Below are 7868 nucleotides of genomic sequence, written 5' to 3'. Positions count from 1 at the left end.
TTTGATACACTGACGCCTCCGTACTTGTCACAACGATATTTGATACACTGACGCCTCCGTACTTGTCACATCGAAACAACGATATTTGATACACTGACGCCTCCGTACTTGTCACAACGATATTTGATACACTGACGCCTCCGTACTTGTCACAACGATATTTGATACACTGACGCCTCCGTACTTGTCACATCGAAACAACGATATTTGATACACTGACGCCTCCGTACTTGTCACATCGAAACAACGATATTTGATACACTGACGCCTCCGTACTTGTCACAACGATATTTGATACACTGACGCCTCCGTACTTGTCACAACGATATTTGATACACTGACGCCTCCGTACTTGTCACATCGAAACAACGATATTTGATACACTGACGCCTCCGTACTTGTCACAACGATATTTGATACACTGACGCCTCCGTACTTGTCACAACGATATTTGATACACTGACGCCTCCGTACTTGTCACATCGAAACAACGATATTTGATACACTGACGCCTCCGTACTTGTCACATCGAAACAACGATATTTGATACACTGACGCCTCCGTACTTGTCACATCGAAACACCGATATTTGATACACTGACGCCTCCGTACTTGTCACATCGAAACAACGATATTTGATACACTGACGCCTCCGTACTTGTCACATCGAAACAACGATATTTGATACACTGACGCCTCCGTACTTGTCACATCGAAACAACACTGTCAGTTAATGGTTTTCGGCATGTGCTCTTGAAGCATTACTTGGTAATACGAGTGCAGACCTTCTTAAGATCGCCATAGAAAAATTAATGTCACAAAGAAACTGTCGGATTACCAACGGCTTACTTGTACTACTCATTCTTCTTAGAACCAGTGTAAACAACATTGTATCAAACGAACAAAGGGGCCCTTCGGGGAGCCTTTACACTTATTATTGCCCAAAACTGACGTTCGAATGCAAGAACATTTTGCAGTTTTAATTGGTGAATTGCTTTTGCCGATCGCCTTTTCTGATATTTTTAGTTAAAATGAGTAATACCTTAAACAACGGGCCTTCATTTCTGACTACGATAATCCATGGCGCACATTCATTTGCTAAATGCACGTTTTATTTAGTGTGGCAACATTGTGACTACAATTGCATACCTATATAATTCCTTGCCGACCAAGCTGTGACATGCATTGCTTTGTTGTATAAACGTAATGCAAAATTCATGATTAACGCTTAAGACGGTTTCTCACTTATTAGGTGCACACTGCGTCGCCGCTGTAAATACATAATACAAGTCTTATCAAAAGAAATATCAACACCTAAAATTAACCAAATTGACATATATCAAGTGTTGCTCACGCTTAATATTGCTTTTAAGGATTTTACACGCAAAATGAACCAGTTTTATATCAAAAATTAAATTTCCGTTACTGTCGCCACATTTGAATTCTCGAATGAAATAACGTTGATCGTATTATAAATTCGATTATTTTTCAATTACTAGTTTGGACTTTGAAGCAGTTATATTCAATTTACTTCATATAAAGAAGTTCTTGTTGTTTGTCCCTCTACTGCTTAAAATTACACGATTATGTTTTGCCGGTTACGTAAATGCTTTTGCTGGAAATTGGCGTTACTGCAAAAAGTCGTCGCCAATATATAATCAATATCACTTTAAAATATAACCGTTTATTTAAAATGGCATGCATGATTTATCAACTGTATTACTGGCAATTAAACTAACGACTAGGCTTTCTTTTGTTTTGTTTTGTTAAAGTCAAAATTTAAATGAATATGATTTCCTCATGTACAATGGAAAATGTCCGTGACTGGCAAACTATTGATGAACATAAAGAGCAACGGCTAATGTTGCCAATGAAAATTACCACATAGCTGTAAGCTTAATATTATTAAATAATAACCGCCATACTTGCAGTTTCAAGTTGTATTTCTGTCTACTTATGTTATCTATTTAAATCTCCGATACAAAATATCCGATACCGAAAATCAAAAGCAGAGTTAATATGACGTATTTGATGATGTAATAACTGATGTCATCGAGATCTTTTACGTGGACATGTTAATAGAGTTTCTCAGAAAAATACACTGTTGGAATTTGGAAAAGTTTATGCTCACGGAAGGCATGAATTTCCGTAATTGTGAGTATAATATACCATTTATATATATCATATTTTAGTTGTTTTGTAGCATATCGAATAACGTCCGTGTTTTTTGTGAAAAAATATGTTTAAACCATTACATATGCAAGTTAACGAGATCAGCAGAGGAAGGCAAAAGGCAGCACTGAAACGGTGGAAACGAGATAGATCAGCTGCAGAATCCCGAGTAAGAATCCTTGAGCAAGAAAGAGACAAGCTTAAAACGAAGCTGAAAAGTGCACAAAGAGCATTGCAGAGAGTCAGAAAGAGTACTGAGGGTACTAAGCATATATCAAGTGTGGAATTGACACCGAGTAAACAGACAGAACGAGACATGTAGGCTGCAAATCTGACTGCTGAACAGAAGGAGAAACTTAGGCGTCCCATTCTGCTAAGTAATGTATTAGGAAGTGAAATTAGGGCGTCAAAAAAGAACACACCGAGAGATAAGAGAGCAGCAATTTACAATATAGTAGCTGGGAGAATAGCCAAGAAGAACAGAACAATTAAATACTTGTCTATGAAAACCGGACTTGGGCGAAATCAACTAGGAAGAGTCAATTGCAAAGTGCATCAGATTGGAATTAAGAAGCGCCTGAGTAAGCTTGAAAAGAATCGTGAACATGAAGCGTGAAGACAGCAGTCGCACACAGCCAGATAAAAGTGACGCAAAGAAGACTGCAACAGGATGTAAGCAACAGCCTACAGGTACATATATTAACAGATTACCTGAAACATTTGTATCTGAAATTCAAAGCAGAAAACCCAGCAAATGACATTTCCTTTGCCACATTTTGCCGATCTAGACCATCTTACATATATAAAACAGCAATGCTGTCCAGGGTTTCATGTTTATGCTTTTAACACCAAAATGCATCGCTTTTGGTGAAGGCCCTGCGAAAACACATTGAGATTGTCGCAAATCCAGAAACAATTGTTGAAACCAAGATTTCTGAAGACATGTTGAGAGAGAAGCTACCAGTTGAGGTGTCGGTAAGTCAGTGGACGCGTGTAGAAACAGAGGATAAAGGCAGAAAACGGACCGTGACGCGGATAGTAAAAACGTCGTGCGCAGAGATAAGTTTATTCAGCAGACAACTACACAGCTAGAAGGCTTTAAAGAACATGTACGAAAAGTTAACATTCAGTATGAACAAATAAAACTGCTGTAGCAAACATTACCAGAACATCATTTTATCGTACAACTCGATTTTGCAGATAACTACACTTGTCATTCTCACGAAGAAGTGCAGAGTGTCTATTTTAATCAGTCAGCCGTTACACTGCATCCTATGGTTGCATATTGGAAGAATGCTGATGATGAATTAGTGCATAAAAGTTTTGTTACGGTCTCAGATGAGGCCTCACACAAAGCGTCCACGGTTTTGGCCTTCATTGATGACCTAATTCCAGAGTTGAAATTGATTGATCCGCAACTGAAGATGGTTCATTACTGGAGCGACTCGCCGTCATCGCAGTACCGCAACAAATATATATTTTATGCAGTTGCCAACCACTTTGAAACATATGGATGTCATGCCCGGTGATATTACTTTGAGAGCGGGCATGGCAAAGGTCCATGCGATGGATTAGGAGGCACAAGCAAACGGATCTCTCTCTCTCTCTCTCTCTGTCTCTCTCTGTCTCCTCTCTCTCGTCCTCTCTCTATATCTTTCCTATCTTAGAGTCTCTTCTCTCTCTCTCGCTCTACTCTCGCTCACTCTCTCTCTTATGTCTCTGTTGTCTGTCCTGTTCTGTCTATCTCTATTTTCTCTCTGAGATGGTTTGTCCTTCTCTACTTTCTCTCTCTCTCTCTCTCTCTCTCTCTCCTCTCTCTCTCTCTCCTCTCTCTCTATCTCTGCTCTCTCTCTCTCTCTGTCATCTCTCTGTCTCTGTCTCTCTCTGTCTCTCGTCTGTCTCTCTCTGTCTCTCTCTGTCTCTCTCTCTGTCTCTCTCTCTCCTCTTGTCTCTCTCTGTCTCTATCTCTTCTCTTCTCTCTCTCTCTCTCTCTCTCTCTCTCTCTCTCTCTCTCTCTCTCTCTCTCTCTCTCTCTCTCTCTCTCTCTCAAAGAAAATATATCATAAACGCGGAAAGTGTAGTCCCTGCACAGTCTAACCTGGAAAGACACTTTACGCATCTTATAACGAAAATATGATTATATCGTTAACTGAACACTTGTCGGTGAACTGGTTGGTGAGGAGCGTGGTAATGGTAATGACATGAGATTGATGGTTACATGTCAATTAACAGGTTCGCATTCATCAGACTTTCTAAACAAAGAATTATGTTCCGCTGAATATTTTTTACAGCGTAAGAAGATACCATGCATGCTTTCGTTTTTGTTTACATGAACACGAAACGTAGGGTATTAGAACACCGTTACACCTCCAACGTATTAAATTAACAATATTAAACGCACTACAAGTCTAGGTTATGGATTACGTGATAAACCCGACCCATTTGTAGATTCGGTGGCCATTTTCGAGACAGATAACGCTATTGTTTTGTTTGTGTCAAGTATAACACAAGCACGTAAAGGGAACAAACAAAATTCTTGCTTCTAGTTCGCAATATTATTCGTTGAGACGGTCGATTGCGGAGAGTCTTAACTTCCTCATAAACTAATCATGTTAGCGAATGTTTAATCGGGCCTTGTACAGGGTAAGTTTGGCATTACTAGTCTTGTCTTATTCATTTTTTTGGATCTGTAAGATTGTGGGAGAGAGCGTCTATTTAACGTAACTTGTATAGGGGATCACACACAGAAATGTGATGTATTATCTGTGCTATTTTTGCATTGCCTACATGTTTGTTATACAAATGTATGTAGTCGACGGACTAATAAGCCAAGTATGGGGTTATAATATTGTATTAGACTTAAATTAACGCTAAACTCTCAAACCTATAACAATGATATTAAATGCATACACGAGTCTGCATATGTGCTGTCTGTATCTATTGTATTGCTAACCATTTGGTATGTTAATTACCTTTAGACTTTTTCTATGTATGTGAATCATTTTGCAATTTAGCCTCAGCTAAATATTAACTTCTTAATAAAATGCAAATATAGTCAGTTAATGTGTTTTATGCTTTTCAAATTGAGCATTTTATTAACAAACGCTTCACTAATGTTACAAAAAAACGTATATGCTTTTCAATGATCGATGGAAAATATTTGTGTATGAACTGCAAAAAAATGTAATAAACTATTTATTGTGCATAACGTTATATGTCAGGAAGTCACATTTGTTGTGACACTTTCCTACCTATGATGATTGAAGTGTATGTATTTAATCCTTGCTAAATGCGTATCTGAATATCTAAATAAGTTTTAACCACACTATTGCCATTAAATGATAACCACACACTATTGACATTAAATCATAACCACATAATTAAATTCACTTGAATAATCACAAAAGGCACGAGTCTACGCCACAAGTACACACAGTATGGTTTAACAATGCTTTGGTATCCCGCGCCATTAGTCATGTGTTCGATCTTTTTCGCACACGGTATCAGTGCAGACAGTGGCCGAATGAAAATTCGTGATCCACAATGTATGTTATATGTGATGATGTGTTGCCCTCTAAAGCACTCGTGATAAAAGTCCGCGATACTGTCCTCAGCGAAAATATTAACCCATTTATGCCTAGCGTCTAGAATAAAGGCTTTGGCAAACAGCCTAGACCCAGATGAGACGCCGCATGATGCGGCTTCTCACCAGCGTTTACGCTGTTTGCTTAAAGGAATTTCTGTAACAAATATTCTAAATATAGATAAAAATATACTAGAAATCCCTAATTTTGGAAATAAATTGATCCAATTTAGAAGGATGAGAGAGTCCACTAGGCATAAATGGGTTAAACCAGAGTCACACCACATAGCTGTGTCCGTTTATTTTGTTCACATTTGTACAGCCGACTCCACTATGTCCATAACTCCAGAAGTTCATTCAAATGCTTATACGCTTTTTGAACGCTATTTAACCCATTTATGCCTAGCGTCCAGAAAAAGGGCATTGGCAAACAGCGTAGACCCAGATGAGACGCCGCATGATGCGGCGTCTTAACTGGGTCTGCGCTGTTTGCTTAAAGGAATTTCTGTAAGAAATATTCTAAATATAGAAATAAATTCTTGACATTCCTAATTTTGGAAATAAATTGATCCAATTTAGAAGGATGGAAGAGTCCACTAGGCATAAATGGGTTAAACGTTTTTGATAAACATGATGGTGAGATTCCTTTATAATAAAATAATATTACCGTCCACGCCAAAGTCCAGGCTACCTCACTTTGCTGTTGCGTTGCTTCGAACGGTTTTGCAAGGAACCAGTTCAATAATCTAGCGATGCTCTCGGTTGCATCAAAAGGTTTAAATAATTCCACACTGCAGCTAACAAGAGCGACTGAAGTACATCAGATCATCATCTAATGCAGATTTCACACGCTTGATGCCATCTGTTGCAAGCACTGATTAGCAACCAACAGTCTCTGTTCGTTTTTGTGATGAAATGGGTTGGGCTGCCCTGAAAAGAGGAAAACGAGACTTAACATAAGTTTGATTGACACGTGTTGTTATAAAGTAATTGCATTTAACTATACGCAGGTCAGATCAGTGGCGGAAGGCGTCTCCTTCTGTTAACCTTCGCGAGGCTGTGGAAGACCTCCTTCTCCTTGACGTTGACAACTCTGATGTCGTTCTCCCAGCAGTAAGCCTCGATCGGCTTCTGCTGAATGTGCGCCGAGATGCAAATAAAACCTGGAATATATAAATCTGTTTCCAGTCTTTTACTGAAACGTTTTGAAAAAGAGAAATATTAGATTACATTATGTGGACAGCATAGGCTTATATTGGATGATACATAATTCTTTCATTAAATTAATGACAGCCCGTTTTCGTGGTAATTAACATATCCCTCATACTTAGTCCGCTAAATGCCCAATTCGACGGTTGGACTTTGGGTCATCAATACCTCACGCTCTGTCTGTTATTGTGCTTTTTGTCTGGTTTCAAATTTATATATAATTACATCGCGATTGCTTCAAGTATAATCTCTTAACTCCTATATTCTTGTTTCATCTTCTTTACCTGCTCAACTGAGTCCTTGAGGACATCGCCCGTTTGATGTACTGAACGTTTAAGTGCAGGGTTGTCGCTATATCAATCTGTAATGGTATCGACACCATATTTATCTCACTGACAGCGCATTAAGACAAATGACCACATATATAAGAAAGGCAATTCGAGGTCAATGACCGCCTTTGTATCACTGACCGACGGGAAGCACGCGTATTATATTACACTTTGAAGACATATCAAGAGATATGGACATTTTACTCGTAGATATAAAGAAAAACTGAAATTGAACTCAAAATTTGTATATCAAGGGCGACGTTTTCTTGGCTTTAGCTGTCAGATATTTTAATGTTGCGATTTAAAGACTTTGCTAGGTAGATTTTGCTCAATGATTTCATCTGAGGGAAAAATATGCCTTTATGTTTTTTATCGCCAGATTTCCCCAGGATCCTTGATGATTGTAAGAAAGAGTCCGTTTTTAGTTGTTCGCTTGCGGACAACTAAGGTTAAGAACAGATTTCGCAAGTCGGTTTTTGTCTTAACTACGCTAAGAACGAGAGCCACCGCATCAGTCTGTTTATACTTTACCACTGGTACACTGCAACATTGAGTGTGTGTATGTAATCAATAGT

General features: G+C 38.6%; 1 long non-coding RNA gene across 1 annotated transcript; it reads left to right on the top strand.

The window, feature by feature from the left end:
• The first annotated feature begins 4257 nt into the window (after positions 1-4257).
• On the top strand, positions 4258-6932 carry LOC127874058 (uncharacterized). Its single transcript, XR_008046597.1, has 2 exons — positions 4258-4815; positions 6766-6932. It is a non-coding gene; the product is annotated as an uncharacterized LOC127874058 (long non-coding RNA).
• The last annotated feature ends 936 nt before the right edge of the window (positions 6933-7868 follow it).

Source organism: Dreissena polymorpha, chromosome 3 (assembly GCF_020536995.1).
Source record: "Dreissena polymorpha isolate Duluth1 chromosome 3, UMN_Dpol_1.0, whole genome shotgun sequence".
Taxonomy (NCBI): Eukaryota; Metazoa; Mollusca; class Bivalvia; order Myida; family Dreissenidae; genus Dreissena; species Dreissena polymorpha.
Note: the sequence above shows the minus strand (reverse complement) of the source record. Positions and strands in the feature narration are given on the sequence as shown.